Below are 23645 nucleotides of genomic sequence, written 5' to 3' on the forward strand. Positions count from 1 at the left end.
GGAAACCCCCATAAGTGACCCCATTTTGGAAACTAGACACCTTAAAGAATTAATCTAGGGGTATAATGAGCATTTTAACCCTACAGGGGCTGGAGGAAAGTATTCACCATTAGGCTGTAAAAAAATGAAAAATTAAAATTTTCCAATAATATATACATTTAGATTAAAGTTTCTCATTTTCAAAAGGAACATGAGAGAAAAAGCACCCCAAAATTTGTAACACATGTTCTCTTGAGTACTACGGTACCCCATATGTGGGCGTAAACCACTGCATGGGCACACAGCAGGGCTCAGAAGGGAAGGAGCGCCAATTAGCTTTTCCATTGCAGATTTTGCTGAAGAAGTTTCCGAGCGCCAGGTGCATTTGCAGAGCCCCTGTAGTGTCAGCAGAGAGAAAAAACCCATAAGTCACCCCATTTTGGAAAGTACACCCCTCAAAGAATTCATCTTCGGGTAGGATGAGCAATTTGACCCCACAGGTGTTAGAGGAAAGTATTCAAAAGTAGACAGTAAAAATGAAAAACTCGAATTTTTCCAATAATATGTTCCTTTAGTTGGAAATTTCTCAATTTCACGAGGAACAGGAGAGAAAATTCACCCCAAAATCTGTAACGCAGGCTCTCCTGAGTAGAACGGTACCCCATATGTGGGCATAAACCACTGTATGGGCACACAGCCGGGCTCAGAAGGGAAGGAGCGCCAATTAGCATTTTCTCTGCAGATTTTTCTGAAGAAGTTTCTGAGCACCAGGTGCATTTGTAGTGCCCCTGTAGTGTCTACAGAATAGAATCCCCCCAAAAGTCACCCCATTTCGGAAAGTACACCCCTCAAAGAATTCATCTTGGGGTAGTATGAGCATTTTGGCCCCACAGGTATTAGAGGAAAGTATTCAAAATTGGCCAGTAAAAATGAAAAACTTGAATTTTTCCAAAAATATGTTGGTTTAGTTTGAAATTTCTAAATTTCACAAGGAACAGGATAAAAAATGTACCCCAAAATCTGTAACTCAGGTTCTCCTGAGTACAACGGTACCCCATATGTGGGCATAAACCACTGTATGGGCACACAGCAGGGCTCAGAAGGGAAGGAGCGCCAATTTGCTGGAGCAAAACCGCAGCTAGTAACAGTTATTAGAATAGCGCAGTTACTAAAATACAATAAAAAAAAAATTAGATTACAGCTAATGTGGGGTGGTTACGGGCAGTCTGGGGTGGTTACGGGCAGTCTGAGGTGGTCAGAGGCGACGTGCGGTGGTCAGAGGCGACGTGCGGTGGTCAGAGGCGACGTGCGGTGGTCAGAGGCGACGTGCGGTGGTCAGAGGCGACGTGCGGTGGTCAGAGGCGACGTGCGGTGGTTGCGTGCAATCTGGGGGGTTACATGTAATCTGGCATGATTACGGGCAATCTGTGGTGGTTATGCCCAACCTGCGGTGGTTAGGGGCAACCTGGAGGGGTTACAGACAATCTAGAATTGTTACGGATAGAGTGAAGTGCTTATAGCTAATCTGGGGTGGTTACATGTAATTTGGGGTGGTTACAGGCAATCTGGGGTGATTACGGACAATCTGGAGGGGGTCACTGGCAACGTGCGGTGGTTACGGGCAACGTGCGGTGGTTACGGGTAATCTGGGGGGTTACGTGCAATCTGACGTGATTACGGAGAACCTGGGGTGGTTACGGGCAACGTGCGGTGGTTACGGGCAACCTGCGGTGGTTACGGGTAATCTGGGGGGGGGGGGGGGGTTAGGGGTAATTTGGGAGTAAACTGTAATTATTACTATAATAAAAAGTGTGTGTTTTATTTTTTTGTATGTTTGTCACTTTTTGTACTTTATACATTCATTTTCACTGTATTACTATGATTATCACAGTAATCATAGTTCAGTGACAGAGACCAAATTGGTCTCGGTCACTTTAAATTTTCAGAGCTTGGCTGGTTATGGAGCGCATGCGCACTTCATAACCAGCCAGGACACCGAAGAGGAAGGAGCTCCGTGGATCCGGTGAGTATATGGGGAAGGGAGGGTGACTGGGGGACGGGGGTGACAGGGGGGGTGGGGGGACATCACTTTTTATCCCCTGTCACCAATCATTCATGGTGACAGGGGATAAAAAGTGCCTGGAGCACATGGCACAAGCGATCAGCGGTATATAGTATATACCGCTGATCGCTTGTACCGGGACCCCACAGGGGGGTCCCGATGACTGCCCCATGCTCTCCGCTACCTCCGGTGGCGGAGAGCATGGGGCTTTCATTCATTTTTCTTTTTTGATCACTGTGAACAGACATTAGTCTGTTCACAGTGATCGCGGCGGCCATCTTGGATCCGATGGCCGCCGCGGGAGGGGGGGGGGGGGGTTAGTGACTGGGACACTAGGGGGCTGATCTGGGGTCTGATTTTTACTTATTTCATCTCCCCCCACCGATGAAATACAGCGGCGGCACCGGCCCATTAGTGACCGCCGTTTCGGCGGTCACTAAGGGGTTAATGGGGGTCAGCTGCGGAATCGCAGCTGATCCTCATTATCTCCGGTGCTGTACACAGATGAGAGCGGGATCGCTGTCCCTGCAGCGATCCCGTTCTCATCACAAAGCCCCTGTCAGTCAGGAACGTATATGTACATTCCTACTGCACGGGGCATGTGCAATAGGAACTAGGGCTGGGCGATATTGGCCTAAATTAATATCGCGGTTTATCGCATATGTAGCTGCGGTAACGATAATTGGACGATAACTATGACACGCCCCCTTTGTAAGCCACACCCTTTTACAAGCCACACCCACTTGGTCGTGCCAAACTGGGAATAGTTTGTTTCAAAGTAAAAAAAAAGTACAGTAACTCAATGAGCAGCAACCCAAACTATGTACACACTACAGGACGTGTATATACAGGTAAACAGCATACAGCTATGTGCACACTACAGGACGTGTATATACAGGTATACAGCATACAGCTATGTACACACTACAGGACGTGTATATATAGGTATACAGCAAACAGCTATGTGCACACTACAGGACGTGTATATATAGGTATACAGCAAACAGCTATGTGCACACTACAGGACGTGTATATACAGGTATACAGCATACAGCTATGTACACACTACAGGACGTGTATATATAGGTATACAGCAAACAGCTATGTGCACACTACAGGACGTGTATATATAGGTATACAGCAAATAGCTATGTGCACACTACAAGACATGTATATACAGGTATACAGCATACAGCTATGTGCACACTACAGGACCTGTATATACAGGTATACAGCACACAGCTATGTGCACACTACAGGACGTGTATATACAGGTATACAGCATACAGCTATGTGCACACTACAGGACGTGTATATACAAGTATATAGCTATGTACTATAGGTACCCAGAATAAAAATATGCTGGGTATATTGTATATACAGGTGACAGTACAGTACAATCTATCTATCTCTCTCTGCCCTACTATACGGGGAGGCAGACAGGGGTGTATGAGTATACGGGGGGGGGGGGGGGGCGGACAGGGGCGTATGAGTATACAGGGGGGGGGGCAGACAGGGGTGTATGAGTATACAGGGGGGGCGGACATGGGTGTATGAGTATACAGCGGGAGCGGACAGGGGTGTATGAGTATACAGGGGGGGCGGACAGGGGTGTATGACTATATACAGGGAGGGCGGAGAGGGGTGTATGACTATATACAGGGAGGGCGGAGAGGGGTGTATGAGTATACAGGGGGGGCGGAGAGGGGTGTATGAGTATACAGGGGGGGCGGACAGGGGTGTATGAGTATACAGGGGGGGCGGACAGGGGTGTATGAGTATACAGGGGGGGCGGACAGGGGTGTATGAGTATACAGGGGGGGTGGATAGTGGTGTATGACTACAGGGGGGGCGGACAGGGGTGTATGGGTGTACAGGGGGGCGACAGGGGTGTATGGGTGTACAGGGGGGCGGACAGGGGTGTATGGGTGTACAGGGGGGTGGACGGGTGTATGACTATATGGGGGGGGGGGGGGCGGACAGGGGTGTATTGCTATATAGGGGGGCCTGCAGGGGTGTATTACTATACAGAAAGCTGCATGCTGGGACCTGTAGTTCCCTCAGTAACAGTACAGGACTGTAACATAGGAGGAATGGATGGGCTGCAGGAGCCAATTATTATCCTGCCTGCTGCAGCCAATTATCCCTCCTATGTTACAGTCCTGTACTGTGGGGACTACAGGCCAGCCGCCCCCACGTGCTGCTCCTCTTTCAGCTGTGACATGGCCCCCTTCCTGCACACACAGGACATTAACATGTGCAGCGCTCGCGTTGCACGTTAATGTCCTGTGTGTGCAGGAACACTGGACAGGACAGGTGCGGCGGGACGGGCCTCGGACCAGACGGTAGGGAGGGCGGGCGCTCGGACGGGACGGGTGTGGAGGAAGGCTGTGCCCTCAAGAATATTCTCCCCTGGACCCTGCTGCTCATCCATTTCCCCCGCACGCACATCGGCGTCCCTCCACACACAGGACATTAACATGTGCAGCGCTCCCCCCCCCCCGGCCGGCGAGCGCTGCACATGTTGTCCTGTGTGTGCAGGGACGCCGGACGGGACAAGTACAGCGGGACGGGGGGAGGGCGGGCGCTTGGACTTAATGGGTGCGGGGGGAGGGCTGTGCACCTGGGCATTCTCACCGGGACCCTGCTGCTCCTCCCGCTCTGATACCGGCATCCCTGCACATAACGTGCAGCGATCACGCCGGGCCGCGAGTTTGTGTGCAGGAGCGCTCTGAGGACACAGGAGAGGGTATTCTGGGAGCTAAAAATACAAAATTACCGCAGATACCGTCCTGGCTAGGTTGAGGTCGGTTAACCGACGCCAGTGACGGTATCGGTATTTTTGCGGTATACCGCCCAGCCCTAATAGGAACGTATATATACAGATGGCTGACGTGAAGGGGTTAAACTATTGCGGTTATTCTGAGATAGTTTTTTTGTGACATATTCCTCTTTATGTTTGTGGTATTTTTAAAAAAAAAAAAAACACAATTGCGCAAAAATTTTAAAAATTTACATTTCTTTATATTCAAAACTCTTTTCCTAAGATAGATAGTCATGCCACATGAACTTATTATTAATGCAACATCTACAACGTGTCTAATTTATGGCGACACTGACTTCATTTGGTGAACGTTTTTTTACTTGTTAGAGGAATTCGAAATTTTGCATCGATTTTAAAAATTTTCATGAAAATTTCAGCTCTGATTAGGGACCAGTATGTTAGTTACCCCCAAAATCTCTCCACTGTAAAAACTACACCCCTCAAAGTATTCAAAGTAACATTTCATAAGTTTATTAAACCTTTCACAGAAATTTAAGCAAGTTGGAGGGGAAATTTAAAATTTATTTTAATAAATTTTTTCCTCTTACACAGCAAATACTGACTGAGAAATACCACTCACTATTTATTCCCCTTATTTCAGTGTTTCAAGATATCCCCCATACATGGCTGCAGTGCACCACCTGACTCAACCACAAGCTGTAGACATGACAGACCTGGTGAATTTTGGGGCCTTTATTTCAGGGGGTTTTTTTTAGCCATTATACTATGTCACAGAGGCCTTGCGGTGCCAAAATGTGTAAGACAAGCCGACGTTTCCATCTGTACCATTCTGGGGGACATGTGACATTCTAGTAATTTTTTTAGTACATTTTTTATGAGGTTTTTTTTATGATTAAGAAAAAAAAAACATTTAGCAGCTGGTTTTCACCATTTTTTGCACACTGTTTACTATTAGTTATATATGACATGTTATCTTTATTAGTCAAGACGATACGATAACAGTGGTATCCATTTTTGAAATTTGAATTTTTTATTTTTCGAAAGAAAGAACATACAAGTACAAGAAAAATAGAACTCGGACTTTGTGAAGTCCCAAGGCAAAGCAATACAGAAGTCAAGTATGGCAGAGGAATAACAGTAATAGTGCACTTACACCTTATTGTTTTCGTATAGGTGATGCGGTGGGAGCAGCCCACCCTAAGTAGAAAGTAATAAAATTAAGTCAGGATGGACACCAATAACAAAAAGCAAGACATGAGACCTGCAGCAAGCTGAGGTGTCAAATGAACCATAAGTAGATGGATAAATGCCTATATAACAATGGAGTCTACACTAGACATGAAAGAAAAGGACTAACACAACCTACACACATGAGAGAGAAGACCCAACGAGGGTATGCGAGATCTTCTAAGGAACTAAGGGTACTATCACACGGAACGATAATAGGCCGAATTGGCCCGATTCGGCAGATTATCGCTCCGTGTAATAAATGCAACGAACAGCCGATGACAACGATCAGCTGATCGTTGATATAGGTTAGAACCTGTTTTTGTCGGACGCTGACCGCGCACCACTGTGTGTAATAGCGGTGCACGGGCGGCGACTAACGATATACATTACCCATCCACGTTCCAGGGCTGCTCCTGTCGTCAGCTTCTCCCGGGGTCCCGCGCGCACTCTAGCTTCACAGCGGCCTGTCAGCTGATAGGCCGCTGTGAAGCTAGAGCGCGAGCGGGACCCCGGGAGAAGCGGACAGCAGGAGCAGCCCTGGAACGTGGATGGGTAATTTATGCCAGTTTAGCAAGGGCTGCAAGGACATCGGTAACGATGTCCTTGCAGCTCTTGTTAAAGGATTATCGGGCTGTGTAATAGGCCCAGTAAATGAGCGACGATCTAGCAGATCAGCGCTCGTTTACAGGTATTATCGGCCCTGTTTGGCCCGTGTAATACCACCCTTAGACAGAAGTGGAGAGTGGCTTTCAACCATTGTTTTTGGGAAAAGCATTTTCCCAGCTCTGCCTCCCATGCAGAGCAGAAGGAAGGCAGAGGTTGGGAGCGAATAGATAAAAGGATGTGGTAAAAGAGAGATGGCATGCGGAGGGCAGGTGGGCACCACACAACCTTTCAAAGTCAGTTACGCTCTTATGTAATTTGTGGGTGCGAGATAGAGAGGTGAAAAAATGCTGTAGCTGCATGTATTCAAATGAGTGCCTAGCTGTGTGTAAGGGGACTTTGAGGAGAGCGGATAAAAGCAATACTGCGCCCTGTTTAAGAACTTTATGAAAGCTAAGAGGGGAGTCTTTGGGTACCCCCAAAAAGGGTGAGGAAAGACCCAGTGTGAAAGATTGGTTATCCTTAATCGGGGTCATGGGACCTAGTGATATCCATTTTATATAGCTTTTGGTATAATTTATGGCATTTATACTATAAAAACTGTTTGTGTCTTGCCTATTGTAAGGGCAGTAATACATTAGAATTTTTTTTCCAATGGAGTTATGTGAGGGTTTTTTTTGCAGCATAAGCTGACATTTTAAGTGGTACACCTTTTGGGTACATGTGATGTTATAATATCTTTTATCTATATTTTTTAGCGGGTGGGATTAAGAAAATAAATCAGGCGGGATAATTAATGTAACGGGTTAATAGACGGAGTCATTACGGACGCAACGATACCAAATATATGTATCTTATTTATAGGGGATCATTTATAAAGAGGGATGGGGAATGTGTATATTTATATATTTAATTAATTCATTTATTTTATTTACTTATTTTATTGTATTTGTGTGTGCTTTAACTTTTACAGATAGATCTATAAACACATTACAGCACATGATCAGTGCTGTAATGTATTATAGAATGAATGAGCTGTCATAACCTGACAGCTCATTCATATGATCAGGTCCCTGCCTTAGTGCAGGTGCCTGATTGTCTTATACTATGGCAGCCCAGATGCATGAAGCAGCGTCTAGGTTGCTATGGTAAAACCCCCATTCCTGGCTCACTGCTGATGCTTGTGGCCTGGTCTCTTCAGTGACAGGCTGCTCAGCCAATCACTAGTCGAGACGGAACAGTGCCACAGCCAGTAATTGGCTGAGCGGCCTGTCACTTAAAGAGACTGGGCCAGAAGCATGAGCGGGAAACACGGATAAAAGGCTGAAGGACAACATGGGCGAATAGGCGAGTATAAACTTATTTTCCTACACTGATGTAGCATAGCCATGCACAGCCGACGATGTCTAAACAAATTTAAACAGTCATCAGCCCTTTGGCTGATTGTTGTCTTTTTTAAATGGAGTGATAATCTGCTGAATTAGCCTGATTTGGCTCCATGTAAGAGCCAAAGAATGTATTGAGGCATGTAAAGGCACAGGAGCAAAAACAGCTACACCTAGAGGCCAATAATACAACTTTATTATAGCATTAAATTACACACAGAAAACAATTAAATAAAGGGAGCTACAAACACATTAGATAGAGATGCCTCTGTACATATAGGCAAGGTTGTCTTAAACCCTTTGCGTCAGTAATTTGTACATATACGTTCCTACTACACATACCCCATGCAGTAGGAATGTATATATACGTTCCTGTACTGATGGGTGCTTTGTAATGAGAGCAGGAGCGCTGCAGCTAGTGTGATCCTGCTCTCATCTGTGTCCAGCGCAGGAGGGGACGAGAGGCAGCTGCGATCCCGCAGCTGACTCATTAACCCCCTTAAACACCGTGACCTACAGTGATTGCGGTGATTAATGTGCTCAGTAACAGATCAAGCATTGTTACTGAGTGATAGGGACCCCCGCAGCCGTGCCGACAGGCGGGGGTAAGCTCCTTACCTCAGTCCTGTCAGATCGTCGATCTATGCGTAGAGTCTGCTCTCAGGAAGGCTCTATACATAGATCGCCGATAACACTAATCTATGCTATGGCATAGCATAGATCAGTAAATGCAATCTAATGATTGGTTACTAGGGGCGGGATCTCCCCGCGATGCGATCGGGGAGGGGGATCCCTTGGTCTTACCAGGCCGGGCCTCAGCGTCTGAATGGCGCTGATCCCGGCTCAGTATCCTATTGCAATGGTCTGCAGCAGACGAAAGCAATAGAGCACCGATCTCATGGATCGGTGCTGTATAATACAGCTACACTGATCTCTATGGGAGATCAGTGTAAATGTATTAGAGGTCCCCCAGGGGAACTTCTACTCAATGTATAAGTAAAAAAAATAAAATAAACACGTTTGGTATCGCCGCGTGCTTAATCGCGCGAACTATAACTATGAATTTATAACATTCCTGATATCGCAAACGTGCAAAGACCCGCTAAAGTGCAAAAATTGTGCATCAAATCCAGAAACACTGTAATGAAAAGCGATCAAGAAGTCGCATAAACACAATCAAGGTACAGATAGAAAGAACACATCATGGTGCAAAAAAAAATGACACCTCAATCAGCCCCATAGACCTAAGGATAATAGCGTTATAAGCATGGGAATAGAGCAATTTAAAGGAACGGTTAAGGTTTCAGGAAGGTTATTTTTTTAAAAGCCATCAAATATTATAAAAGTTATGCAAGTTGCATAACGTTTTAATCGTACCAACCTGAGGAAAATGTATAACATGTCAGTTTTTACATAGGACAAACTGCGTAAAAACAAAAAGCAAAAAAAAAACAAAAAAAGAATTGCTTTTTTTCAATTTCACCACGCATATAATTTTTTTCTGGTTTCGCTGCATATTTTATGCAAAAATTAAGTTGGCCATTGCAAAGTACAATTAGTGACGCAAAAAAAATAAGGGCTCATGTGGGTTTCTAGGTGAAAAAATGCAAGTGCTATGGCCTTTTAAACACAAGGAGATAAACAAAAATTGGCTCCGTCCTTAAGAGGTTAAAGATATGACAGTGACACTTTAACCCCTTCAAGATCAAGCCCATTGATGCATAGATGTCCGGGTTAAATTAATGCAATGTTCTTCCCCGCCTTCTAAGAGCCATAGCGCTTTTATTTTTCCATCTACAGGGCTGGTTGGGGTGTCATTTTCTTTGCCATGATCTCTAGTTTGTATTAACCCCTTCCCCCAATATGACTTCTAAGGACGTCATGAAATGCAGTGCCAGACTGCATCATGAAATCACTGGACGTCATGCTCTCCCTGCTTCCCCCCTCTGTCCCTAGGTGAGATCGGGCGGTGGGAAGAGGCTTCCGCACATTGCCTCCTCCGCCACCACTGCCGGAGTGTGGTGCTCTCCCCTGGACAAATAACCCCATAGACGCTGTGGTCGATGAGACCGCAGCGTCTATTGGGAGATTTGTGGCCTCCTGCTGTTCGGGTGGTGGGAGTAGGCTGCGGCACGTTGCCTCCTCTGCCTGATTTTCCCCCTGGCCCCCCTTCCCCTTCGTGTAAACAGTACAGGTCTTACTATATGTAAGACACAAAGTATTTATAGCATAAATGCCATAAACTATAACAAAAGCTATATAAAATGGATATTACTGTAATCGCACCGACCTGATGAATAAAGATAACATGTCATATGTGACATAGTAAATAGGGTATAAAAAATGAAAAACAGCTGCTAAATTGTGTTTTATTCGTACCACCTCATAAAAAATTGAATAAATTATGATCAGAGTGTCACATGTCCCCTAGAATGATATGGATGGAAACATCAACTTGTCTTACAAAAATATTTTGGCACCCCAAGGCCTACGTGACATGATATAACAGCTATAAAAAAAAAAAACCTTAAATAAGAAAAGACCCCAAAAATAGACAAGGTTTCTTAAAATTGCTCAATTACCATTCTTATAAAGCCTTTATTTTTTTGGTCTATGGGGCTGTGTGAGATGTCATATTTTGCGCCATTATCTGTACTTTCTAAAGTTACCTTGCTTGTGTATATGCCACTTTTTGATCACTTTTAATTACAAATTTTCTGAATTTGATGTGACTAAAAATCTGCAATTTTGCCATTTGTAATTTCCTTGCGCTTACGCCATTTACCGTGCATGATCAGGAATGTGATAGTTTAATAGTTTGGGCGATTATGCACGTGGCAATACTAAACTTTTTTTTTTAATGGGAAAAGGTGGGTGATTCAAACATATAATATGGGAAGGGGCTTTTTATTATTAAAGATATTTTTTAACTACATTCACTTATACCCCCACTAGGGGATTACATTGTACACTTAACCCCTAGACGACCCTGGACGTAGGGTTACGTCATGGAAGTCTGTCCCCAGACGACCCTGGACGTAACCCTACGTCCTGGGTGTTTCTCCCGCTATGAAGCGCGCTCCGGAGCGGAGCGCGCTTCATAGGAGGTGGGGGCCGGCTGCAGTGAGCAGCCGGGACCTCACCGGTAATGACACGCTGCAGTGATCGTGCTGCCGCGTGTCATTGACCCCTTAAACGCCGCGATCGCGGCGCGACCGCAGCGTTTAAGTGCAAGTGACTGCGGGGGTCCCGATCGTTGAAACAGACCGCCGGAGGTCTCTTACCTGCCCCCGTGCGGTCCGATCGGCGATCTGCTACACTGAGCCTGCACAGTCAGGCTCAATGAGCAGATCGCCGATAACACTGATCAATGCTATGCCTATGGCATAGCAATGGTCAGTGTTAAAATCCAAGTAGTGAATGTAGAAGTCCCCCAAAGCGACTTCAAATGTGTAAAAAAAAAAAAGTTCAAAACACTATTACACTACCCCAAAACCCCTCCACCAATAAAAGTTGAAATCACCCCCCTTTCCCATAATATAAATAAAACATATAAAAATAAATAAATAGATAAACATATAATATACCGTAGCGTGCATAATTGTCCGCTCTATTAAAATATAACAAGCGTCATTGCGAATGGCGAACGGCGTACACGAGAAGGGGAAAAAGTGTGCAGATTACCGATTTTATGTTACATTATATATTTAAAAAAAAAAATCAATAAAAAGTGATCAAAACGTCCGATCTTCACAAATATGGTATTAATAAAAACTAGAGATCATGGCGGAAAAAATGACACCCCATACAGCCCCGTAGGTGAAAAAATAAAACCGTTATTGAGTGTCACAATAGGCCCATTTTATTAATATTTAATTGCCAAAAAAAAGGATTTCATAAAAAAAAAATATATAACATTAGAGAATCTGTGTAACCTGCATATGGTTGTGTTCGGACTGACCTATAGAATAATTGTATCATGTCGCTGTTACCATATAGTGCATTACGTAGACACAGGAACCCCCCAAAAGTTACCATATTGCATTCTTTTTTACGATTTCACCTATTTATATCTTCATAAATAATATATTTGGAATTCCATCATACATGTTATGGTAAAATGAATGACGCCATTACACAGTACAACTATTCCTGTAAGAAACAAGCACTTACATGGCCTGTAGATAGAAAACTGAAAGTGCTAGAGCTCTTAGAAGGGGAGGAGGGAAAAACGAAAAAACACTAAGATCAAAATTTGCGCGGTCCACTGGGTCATTTTGGGCCTGGTCCTCAAAGGGTTAAGGGATTCTTCGTGGGATTCAATGTACAGTAGTGCCTTGTATTATGGACAAAATTTGTTCTGGGACCAAGCTTGTAATCCAAATCACTCTAAGGGTGCCTTCACACCTACCGGATCCACAGCGGATCTCACTTCTGCGAATTCGGAGTGAGATCCACTGCGGATCCGGTACCATTCACCCTAATGATAGCACATACCCGCAGCGGGATTGACATCCCGCTGTGAGTATGAGCTTTAACCCCGATGGCCGCAGCCCTGCTGCATCCCCGCCTCCTGCAGCTCCACCGCTGCCCCCATCAGCCCCGGCGCCTGCATCCCCCATCATCCCTGCAGCCATCACGCATTCCCGATCGCCGCCCGCATCCCCCATCATCCCTGCAGCCATCACGCATCCCAGCAGCTGCGCCGAGGAGCAGGTAACGTATTCTCTCTGCGGCGGCGGGCTGCGGGGATGATGCGGGGGGGCTGCGGGCGGCGATCGGGTATGCGTGCCAGCTGCGGGGATGATCGGGAATGCGGACGGGCTGCAGAGATGAAGGGGGATGCGGGCGTTGGTCGAGGATGCGTGCGGGCGGCGATTGGAGATGCAGGCGCTGGGGCTGATGGGGGCAGCGGTGGAGCTGCAGGAGGTGGGGATGCGGCTGGGCTGCGGGCATTAGGGGGTTAAAGCTCATACTCACAGCGGGATGTCAATCCCGCTGCGGGTATGTGCTATCATTAGGGTTAATGGTAGCGGATCTGCAGTGGATCTCGCTCCAAATTCGCAGAAGTGAGATCCGCTGTGGATCCGGTAGGTGTGAAGGCACCCTTAAGCCAAAGCAAATTTTACCATAAGGAATCATTGAAATGCAGACAATGGGAACAACCCAAAAATAATCTTTGTTTCATTTGTTTTACCTGTTTAGGTAAAAAACAAACATTTAGAAAGCTGGATATGTCATATGATAAGTTACTGTACAGTATAGCAATCAGCATGTGGAGTATAACATATAGTAGGGGAAGTGGTGTGTGTTCAGCATGGACCAGTCAGGAAGTGAGTATCTCAGAGCTGTGCAGGACAGACTGATTTTTTTTTCTATACAGCAGTGTGTATACCTGAGTGTGAGTGCAGGCACATTATAGCAGCAGTGTGAATAGCTGAGTGTGAGTGCAGGCACAGTGTAGCAGAAATGGAGAGGATGGGAAACAAGGGCTGACAGAGTGCAGGGAGCATGAAGGGATGAGGACGACATATGTGAGCATAACAGTACAGTATAGCAGCACTCTTTGTCTGGGGAGAGAGGGGTTACAGCTATGGGGAGATTACCCCCATAGTCCTGTCTCCTGATGCAAGCCCCAGCCTGAAGTAGATCTGTTATAATTTGTAAGGTGAGGGAGACTTCCTTGGTCAGAGTACAGGGCTGTAGACGACGCTATGCAGACCATGCCCCTTTTCCACTGGCCCTCCCACCCAGTAGAGGGAGCCCTTAAACCAAAGAAATGCTCTTACACCAAGTGGTGTAAGAGGTCAAATATCATTGGTCGCTGACCGCTCATCAATATGTTTAATAGGTGATACGTGGTCGGCCGCTAATAAGTAGATAGAAAATAAAAAAAGTTCTACTAGCCTCTCCAGGCTCCCTGGTGTCCTCCTGCCCGTTACCCACAGCAGTCACTGACACTTCCTAATGCCACCTGTGCAAAGACAGCCTACTCTGCCAATCACTTGCTGCAGCACTGTCATCTGCCAGTGATTGGGTGGTCACTGCAGAAACAGGTTGAGGAAGTGACAGCAGCAGCTGCGGTATGGGGAGAAAAGGCAGGACGACACCAAGTAAAGGCAAGTAATAATTATTTTCTATATATGCCAGACTACCAGCAAGGGCTGCACAGGGATCACTAACTATATATAAACACTTGCTGCACGATCGAGGCATGTAAAAGGCTTTGTAAGTGGCGATTTGCTTGGGGGACCGAAACTAAACTGGATGAGTGAGCTACCACACCATACCACCCAAGAAGAGCAGAAATGGGTAAAGTGTACAACAAATATTAGAAAACCTAACAAAATCATCAGCAGAAACAAAGGGACATTTACAATATTCAAGATGTCTATTATAGATTAAAGGGGTTGGCCACTTTGTAGTAAAATCGTTCAGTGTACAGTATTAGTAAGTGTACACTCACTGCACTTACTGCTAGCAGCTCCCCGTGTACCTCAGAGCTAAAATCAGACTGCCCTCCTCCAGGCTGTGCCGTCCTGCTCTGTGGTGTGTCCGTCCATAAAATGGCCGACATAGACCATGTCCTGCCCCCCAGTCCACCATAGGCATATAGAGGCGTGGTGGACACCTGGGGGGGGGCCTGGTCACATGCTCCTCCATGTCAGCCATCTTATGGACAGTCACCGCAGAGCAGGGGAGTTTGATTTTAGCTCTATGAGGTACACAGGGCACTGCAGTCAGTGCTGTGAGTACTCTAATACTGTATACTAAACTATTTTAATATAAAGTGGCCAACCCCTTTAAAGTGTACCTGTGTTCAGAACCATACTGATCGTGCTGCAGCACATCCTCTCCCCGCTCTGTGTCAGCATTATCAGTTGGGCTCCATAGAGCTCCATTATAATCCCAACTGATCAAATGACAGAGCTGGGAGAGGACCGTGCTTAGCGCATTCTCCTCTCGGCTCTATCTCCCAATCAGTACGGGTCTGATCACTCAGACCCAGACAGTTTAAAATTTTTGACAGGGCTCTTATCACATCAATAGAAAAGTCCAACAGTACCTGTGTAAATGTGTGAGAACGGTCTTTGCAACAGTAAATGTAGGATGCACCCCAGAGAGTCTACAATCCCAATAGGGGATTATGTGATATCCATAAAAGTAGTGATCCGGCAGCATCTAGTATTCAGAAAACGGTGGAGTTTATTCAAGCAACATATACGGTGGCAACGTTTTGACCTCTAGGAGTCTTTCTCAAGCCAATATTACATGTGTACAAACAGGGTATATAAGGGGTATAGCTAATACTAGAACCTATCATGGTCCGTGGGTGTCACCATAGGTGCTAAACTAGTTAATGTAAAACTGTGGCACAGAAAGTGTCAAAACATGTATCAAACAGTGATCAATCAAAAGGTGCAAAGCGCAACTGGATCAGTATGTATACAGATAACACTGGTCTACATTTAAAAAAAAAAAATCCACTAACTTTAATATTTTTGCTGATTTTACCCCAATGAAAGGTGCTTCCATATTTGAAGGCAAAAAATATGCAATAAGTAAAATTTTTCACAAATGACAAATGGAGCTCCAGCAGGAAAGCTGCTAGTAAAAAGTAACCTGAAATACGGCTGCTGAAAAAAGGTAGTCTCTGCTCAACTGATCACCTCCCTCCTCTTTTCAAAAGGGAAAAAAAAAGAGGGGAAAGGTGATATTATGTGCACTGCTCGGCAGCGCCATTTTGTTGTTGTCTGCACAGAAGTACACCTACAACAAGCATGTCCGTAGCCCTTTATAATACACCTCAGTGTCACACATTACACAGATAGATAGATAGATAGATAGATAGATGTACAGGAGAGTACAGGCTATTGTTCGTGAGGAGAGGTAATGTAAAAAGAGCGGGAGCCGGGCGGCAGCAGAAGGGGTTAAGGGGCCGGCAGAATTACATACTCGCAGCAGTCGTTCAGACAGCTGCGAGTATGTAGTGACAGTGAACTACAAGGACCTGACAGACTCACAGCGAGATTTACGTCTGTACGTGTGAACTTACCCTAAAGGAGAGTACAGGCTATTGCTCTCTCGTGTATATAAGGGCTAATTGTACCAATTAAAAGAGTAGGAGAAACGACTTTGCTCTGCTAAATCGATCCACCTCAGCGAGACAAGATTTGCTGACTGTAATAAGTAACTAACTCCTTTGCTGCAGTCAGTGATTGGTTACAATGTTTGCTGCCTGTACAGCTGTATCAATTGCAACAAAAGTGAAACAAATCGTTGCAAATAGTTATGGATAACAGTAACTGCTATCATTGGAGCTGATTAGTGTATTCCTCTACGGTTATATAATCACTGTGGAGGATAATGCGTGTATGTACTGTCAGCTTATCTGGCTGGCACCCGACAATAACTCCCAGCACACACATGCAATATCCTTCACAGTGATTATATAGCTATAGGGGAATACACCAAACAAATAATCAGCTCCAATGATAGGAGTTACAATTAATTACTACAACAAATTGCTTTACCATGGATACAGGGGATCTGTTTTATTACCTGAGCTCCACACGTAGCTGTAGATTGTCAGAGACCAAGTGCAGCAGCTGCCCGATCAGAACACTCAGCTTGGCAAAGTTACCTGCCCAGTTATGGTCGGGTCACAGTCACATAAGATGAGTACAAGTAGGGAACATGGGCCAAACTGAGTGTTCTGATCAGGCGATAGCTGCACTGGGTATCTGACAATCTACAGCTGCATGAGGAGCTCAGGTGATAACACAGGTACCCTGTATCCATGGATAAAGCAATTTTGTTGTACTATATAATACTCCCACTGAGGGAGCATCGGCACACAGACGGGAGGCAGCAGCGGCACATAGACACAAGGACTAATCAAGAAGAAGCAGCAAGCAAGCCGAAAACAGCTCAGGTAACTTTCAGCCTCACAGTACTTCCAGGAGTAGGCTCCTCTAAAATTGCGTCATCACCCTTCCCCAGCAGTGTACTACACATGCGTGGCACACAGCTCATGAAACACAATGTAAGTTAACAGGACGGACACCGTCCCGTTGACTCTAATGCTCTGTGTGTGCCGTACAGTGTCTGTAGGAGTCATGCACAGACATCATACACAGACACTATTCAACATGGCAGCCCCCTGTGGCAAGCATCAGTGTTTTAAAACATTGATGCCACAGGCAAAAAATTATTTAAAAAAAAAATACCAAACCACTTATTTTTTATAATTACATGTAACAGAAAGAAAAAAAAACACTTTGGGGGACATGTATCAAGCAGTGTACCTTGTGCTCCTTAGTATTTTTTGGCGTAAGTGTGATGTGCACAGCCCTTCAGATTTACTAAACAGTGTAGCTCGGTGTATGTGTGAATATGACAGCTTACTCCAGTTTTTTGCCTTCTTGACATTTGTGGGCGTGGTTATCCGTAAGAATATTCTCAGCCGGGATTTATCATGTGAGAATTTTGAAATTTTCGCATTTTCGTTCGCATCTGTACTCCAGTCCCAGGGTAGCGGAACTTTTTTTAACCAGGGTCAATTCATGAATACCTGCAGTAAAATGCACAGCGCCAGGGAAGCTATAGCAGGTGATTTATGAACCAACATGTGAATGTTCATAAATACCTTACTAGGCTGCAAACATATAAGCCAGTGCACAGTGCTAAAAATATTCGCAAAAAAAGGTGCAAATGATAAATGTCACCCTATGCCTTTAAAAGGCCATATTTTCACCTCCAGAACCACATGACCCCTTATTTTTTGCAACACCTATTATACTTTACAGTGACAAACTAAATTTTTCCATAAAATATACTGTAAAATCAGAAAAGAAATTGTGCACAAAATTGAATGAAAAAAAGGGGCGTTTTCAGTTTACACCATATGGTATAACTGACATGTTATCTCTGTTCCTGGCTGGAGAGGGTTAAATTCCCCCGGGGAGACTTCTAGTAAAACTGCACTGATCTCTCAGAGATCAGTGCTGTATACATAAAACAGTACTGATTGATTAGATCAGTGCCGTATTACTGTGGGCTGTTGCAGCCCAGCTCTAGATTGCCAAGCCGAAATAAGCATTAGTGCGACACTGAGCCACAGCTGGGTAAGATGAAGGGATCTCCCCTCTGCAATTCTTTTTTGGATGCCCTGGAATAGTTATGATCAGGGTTGTCACACTGTAAACACCAGCAGTAGTCTGCCATCATGTTTGTGTTCCATCTGCCCTGATATCTATGCTCCATAAATATATATAGCCACGAAATGCCAACGTCAGCAGTTATTCAATATTCTATCATTTAGTTATACCTACTAAATATCTTTCTGCACACTTATTTTTTTTCTTACTCAGCATTTCCAAATAATTAATATATAATGTCATAACTGCAAAAGTTTACTAGTAAACAACATTTAGCGGAAAAACTGGACATGACTGGAGAAAACAGATGTTATTTTTGGATTCAGCACCCCAAAATACATAAAGATCATAAGTTATCTTGTAGTCAGCAAAACTGATGGATACCAGTGTAATCTGTACATCAAAACCAACAGGCCATGTGTAAAATGTAACAATGTCAGATACAGTGGTGCCTTGGATTACGAGCATAATTCGTTCCAGATCCGTGCTTGTAATCCAAATTTCTCTTAAATCAAAGCAAAATTTCCCATAATAAATCATTGAAACGCAGAAAAATCGGTTCCCCGCAAAAATAATGATTTTTTTTTATTATGAACATGTGAAACAAATTAAAAAAACATTTAAAAACAGCTGAATATATGTCATTATAAATTACTGTAGAATATAGCAATCAGCTGTGTGTATAGCTGAGTGTGAATGCAGGCGCAATATAGCAGTAGTGTGTATAGCTGAGTGGGAGTGCAGGCACATTATAGCAGGAATGGAGAGGATGGGATACACAAGGGCTGACAGAGACTGCAGGGAGCATTATGCAGACCCTGCCCCTCCCCCACTCACCCTCCCACCCAGTACAGGGAGCTTCTAAACCAAAGCTCTTAAAGGGAACGTGTCGCCAAGTAACAAAAAAAAATTGAAAGTGTTAAAACTGAATTTGTTATTTTTTTATTAATTTATATGTGTTTTTCATTTTTTTTACATGTAAATTAACGATCTAATTTTTCACATTTCCCAGTAATGGCCACCAGGGGGAGCTCCAGCAGGAACCTGCAGGTAAAAGCAGCCTGAAATAGGGATGCTGGGAAAAAAAAAAAAAAAAAAAGGCTGTCCCTGCTCAGCTGCTGTGACATCATCACCTCCCCCCTCTTTTCACAAAAGAACAAAGAGGGGAAAGATGTGTCAGGGGGCAGAGAGGCTGGGGTGACAGGGGGCAGAGAGGCTGGGGGGGCAGAGAGGCTGATATGGCAGAAGGAGCAACTGGGGGGCCCTGGGAAAAGTGGGGGGCACAGGGAGAAGGCACGGTAGAGGCAGGCTGGTTCCCCCCAGAACAGTTACAGGAGGTGGTGGGGGTGAGAGGAGGTGAAGGGGAGAGAGGAGAAGATCATGGGGGTGACAGGGGAGGTGAGGGGATCATGGGGGTGACAGGGGAGGCGAGGGGATCATGGGGGTGACAGAGGAGGTGAGGGGATCATGGGGGTGACAGAGGAGGTGAGGGGATCATGGGGGTGACAGAGGAGGTGAGGGGATCATGGGGGTGACAGAGGAGGTGAGGGGATCATGGGGGTGATAAGAGGAGGTGAGGGGATCATGGGGGTGATAGAGCTGGTGATGAGGGGGTTTGACAGAGAAGGTGAGGAGATGAGGGGGTGGATTTAGCATCGTGGGTCTAATCGGCGCAGAATAATCCTATTCAGACCTGAGAGGTCGGGCAGCTGTCAGAGAACCGGGTCGGCGAGGAGTCGGGGTGCGCGCTCCGGGCTTTAACAGGAGTGGAATGCAAACTGGAAGATGGGGCAGCCCCGGCATCCATCGGCCGCCGCCGACGCTGTTTCCACCGGGTGGCCCTGGACGCCGGGGCTGCCCCATCTCCCAGTCTGCATTCCACTCCTGTTACAGCCCGGAGTGCGCACCCAGACTCCTCGCCGGCCCGGTTCTCTGACAGCTGCCCGGATCCCTCTTAGGTCTGAATAGGAGTATTCTGTACCGATTAGACCATCGATGTTAAATCCACCCCCTCATCTCCTCACCTCTTCTGTCACCCCATCACCATTGTGATGCTGCCGCTCCCGGGTCCGGCAGCCGCAGGGGGGACAGCATGCAGCAGACACTGCTGTGCCCTGCTCCCCCAGCAATCAGCCTGACTCTCTATCTCCCCCCCCCCCCCCCGCAGCATCTTCAAGCCCGTTCCCCCACATAACGCTGCTGAGCTGCTGCTGGGGAAAGGAGAGAGCTGCGGTGACTGGTGTCGGGACATTCCTGGGTGATAGCAGTGTCCCAGCACCCAAAGCAAAAGTTTATTCAGTTTCTCCCACTATGGGGGGGGGGGGGGGGTGTTAGCGGGTTGTAGAGATAGCACTGCACACACAGTTCTCCTGTCTCTCTCTGCTCCCTGGTCCCCGTGCCATGACTTCAAATGTCGCCTCCACCCACCCCATGTACTTCAGCTGTGTACTGCACATGTCTATGCGCATGCGCAGTACACAGCGACGGAACCTCAATGTAAATGAACCAGACGGACTCCGTCGGTTCACTCTAATGATCTGGGGGTGCCGTATAGCGTCTGTGTGTGTGCCGTGAAATGACGTCACACGCAGAAACTATAAACATGGCAGCCCCCTGTGCAGGAGTAAATTTTATTAAAAATAATCTAACACTAAGTTAAAAAAAAAAAAAAAAAATCCAACACACGTATTTGATCTTATTACTTTTCATTAAAAAATTTCCAAAAATGTGACACTGTCCCTTTAAAGGGGTTATCCAGCGCTACAAAAACATGGCCACTTTTCCCCCTACTGCAGTTTGCAATTAAGCTCCATTTACTTCAATGGAACTGAGTTTCAAAACCCCACCCAAACTGGAGACAACAGTAGGGGAAAAGTGGCCATGTTGTTGTTGCGCTGGATAACCCCTTTAACTTATTCTTACCTAATGACTGTTGACCCCAGGCTGCTCTGTGGAAGCCATTTTGAGACAATGACATAAAAGGAGGCGGGTCTAAGCCCTGTTAGGCCAGCCTCTGTCAAATGACTCAGCCATCTAACAGTTTTACAGAGTCAGACATCACGGGAGACAAAGTGAATCATGGGAAAGCCCAATCCAAGAAGGAAAGCCCAATCCAAGAAGCAAAGCAAAAATTAAGACACCAATTGGAGCTTCAGAGACCTGCAAACAGCGGGAAATTTAAACGGAGAGACTCAGGAAGGATGGTAAGTGGGAAAATGTTTATGATTGATTAATTTTTTTATTTTTTTTTATCAACACCAGAGTACCCCTTTAATCCAAGTTACTAGTATTATTTATTTAATAGACATTTTGTTACATCTTAAAGTGACTTTACCACCAGGCCCAGGCTGAAGCACTAGAGGCGGGCCGACCCACCCTTAGTGGGAGGAAACCCTAGCCCCTCTATGATAGGGTTCCATTGATTCTAATGGATTCATGTCATGGAGTGGCTGGGGTTTCTTCCCACTGGGGGTGGGTCGGCCCACCTCCAGTGCTTCAGCCTGGGCCTGGTGGTACAGTCACTTTAAACATGGCCTGTTGGTTTTGATGCAAAGATTATATACATACTGATTCAGTTGCACTTTGCCCCTTTGGATTGATCACTATTTGATACACGTTCTAAAGTCACTGTACCACCAGGCCCAGGCTGAAGCACTGAAGATGGGCCGACGCACCCCCAGTGGGAAGAAACCCCAGCCCCTCCAAGATGTGACTCCATTAGAAACAATGAAACCCTATCATAGAGGGGCTAGGGTTTCCTCCCACTAAGGGTGGGTCAGCCCGCCTCCAGTGCTTCAGCCTGGGCCTGGTGGTAGTCACTTTAACACTCTCTGTGCCAGTTTTACATTAACCGATTTAGCCCCTAAGGTAACACTTATGCACCTTGATAGCTTCTGGTATTCGCTATACCCCCTATATACTCTGTTTGTACACATGTAATATTTAGTTGAGAAAGACCCCCAGAGGTCGAAACATTGCCACCATGTATGTTGCTTGAATAAACTCAACCGTACTCTGAATACTGGATGCTGCCGGCAAAACGACAGTGACATTTTAGTGATGAAAAAAAGCAACATCAATAGATTATTTTGGGAGATTTGCAGTTTCTGATGCTCCATTAGGACAAAACAAGGAAAGGTAATAAGTGGCTTTATTGGAAAAAATAACTCCCACTTTGGCCTAATGCCTTCACATGGAACAGGTTCTCCAAGATTACACCAGAGCTACAGGTTCAAACCCAGTCCACAAATCCATACCCAGACAACAGAGGAGAGAGCCTTGTGACTATATAAGACGACCGAGGCCACAGCCTGCTGACTATATAATAACTTTTAATGCAGAAGTATTTATTCAATATACAATCTCTCCTCACTGCTCTGATAGTTTGGGGGGGGGGGGGGGGGGGTGACTGCGATACTCAGCAAGGACCGTTGTCACAGGGACTGCGAGACCTCTGCAGCTTTGGGGCCATTGCCTCGTGCGCTTGCGACCCGAAAAGCCTAGGAGGGAATAATGGCGACACGCAGGGCGCACTACCCAATCTGAAGCCGCATCTCCGCAATCGCACTAGGCCTGCGTACATGCGGCAGACACCAGACCCAATGGGCTATTTACTTCTCATCTGCGACGCAAAGAAAACAAAGCGGTTACCGAATCCAGCTACCAAAGGGCGCACAACCCTCCGCCCGGGAAGCCTACCTGCCGGGCTCTGCAGTGGAGGCGACACCGCTCACAGCCTCTGAGCTCTCCACCGCAGTTTACATGAGAGGGCTGACGTGCAAGTAGGTTCGCCTCCTTTATATAACCTCCAGGAGGCGTGTGGCTGGTGCTCACATGACAGAGGATGCCCGAGAAGGCTATAGGCTGAAGCCGCCGCTCACGTAATGCCCTCTGCCGTCCTTTTCTGTAGGTGCTGCAATTCACAGATCTCTTCCCAGCAGCTGCTGTTTGCTTCACCCAGACCAGTTCCAACCGCCCCAGTGCTTCAGACTCCTCCCTCTCAGAGATGAAAATATTTACATCAAACAGATCCTGGGACACGCGCCTACCTGCATGTCCAGTCAGGAAAACAAACCATGTGACCGTCTGCACTCTGAAGGGAGCCGCCCCCTTCACACGTCCGGAAAATCTGTCCGGATTTCTGGACCCACAGGTTTACATTAGAGCCTATTCCACCGCACGATTATTGTTCGCATAATCGTTACCGATTAACAATCTCAAGCGACCCCTATTGCGAAAGACCTGAAAACGTTCACTTATTTCCATGGAACGATAATCGTTACTCATGATTGTAATTGCGATAGTTTTTTCTTTGCTATTTATTCGCTATTGCGTTCGTATCTATTGCAAACGACCGAACAATGTCTTATTCAATGCGAACGATTTGCGAATGTTTTGCGAACGAGCAACGATTAAAATAGGTCCAGGTCTTATAAAGCGAT

At 45.9% G+C, this 23645-nt stretch overlaps 1 protein-coding gene across 2 annotated transcripts in view; it reads right to left on the reverse strand.

The window, feature by feature from the left end:
* MKNK2 (MAPK interacting serine/threonine kinase 2) overlaps window positions 1-23168 on the reverse strand; it is a 310400-nt gene extending 287232 nt beyond the window's left edge. Inside the window, exon 1 of one of the 2 annotated variants that reach the window (XM_069977913.1) lies at window positions 22903-23168. The gene's annotated coding sequence lies outside the window, so the exon portion shown is untranslated. The remainder of the gene's footprint in view (window positions 1-22902) is intronic. The other variant, XM_069977912.1, reaches the window with a different exon arrangement.
* Window positions 23169-23645: the final 477 nt, after the last annotated feature.

This window comes from Dendropsophus ebraccatus, chromosome 7 (assembly GCF_027789765.1).
Source record: "Dendropsophus ebraccatus isolate aDenEbr1 chromosome 7, aDenEbr1.pat, whole genome shotgun sequence".
NCBI classification, from domain to species: Eukaryota; Metazoa; Chordata; class Amphibia; order Anura; family Hylidae; genus Dendropsophus; species Dendropsophus ebraccatus.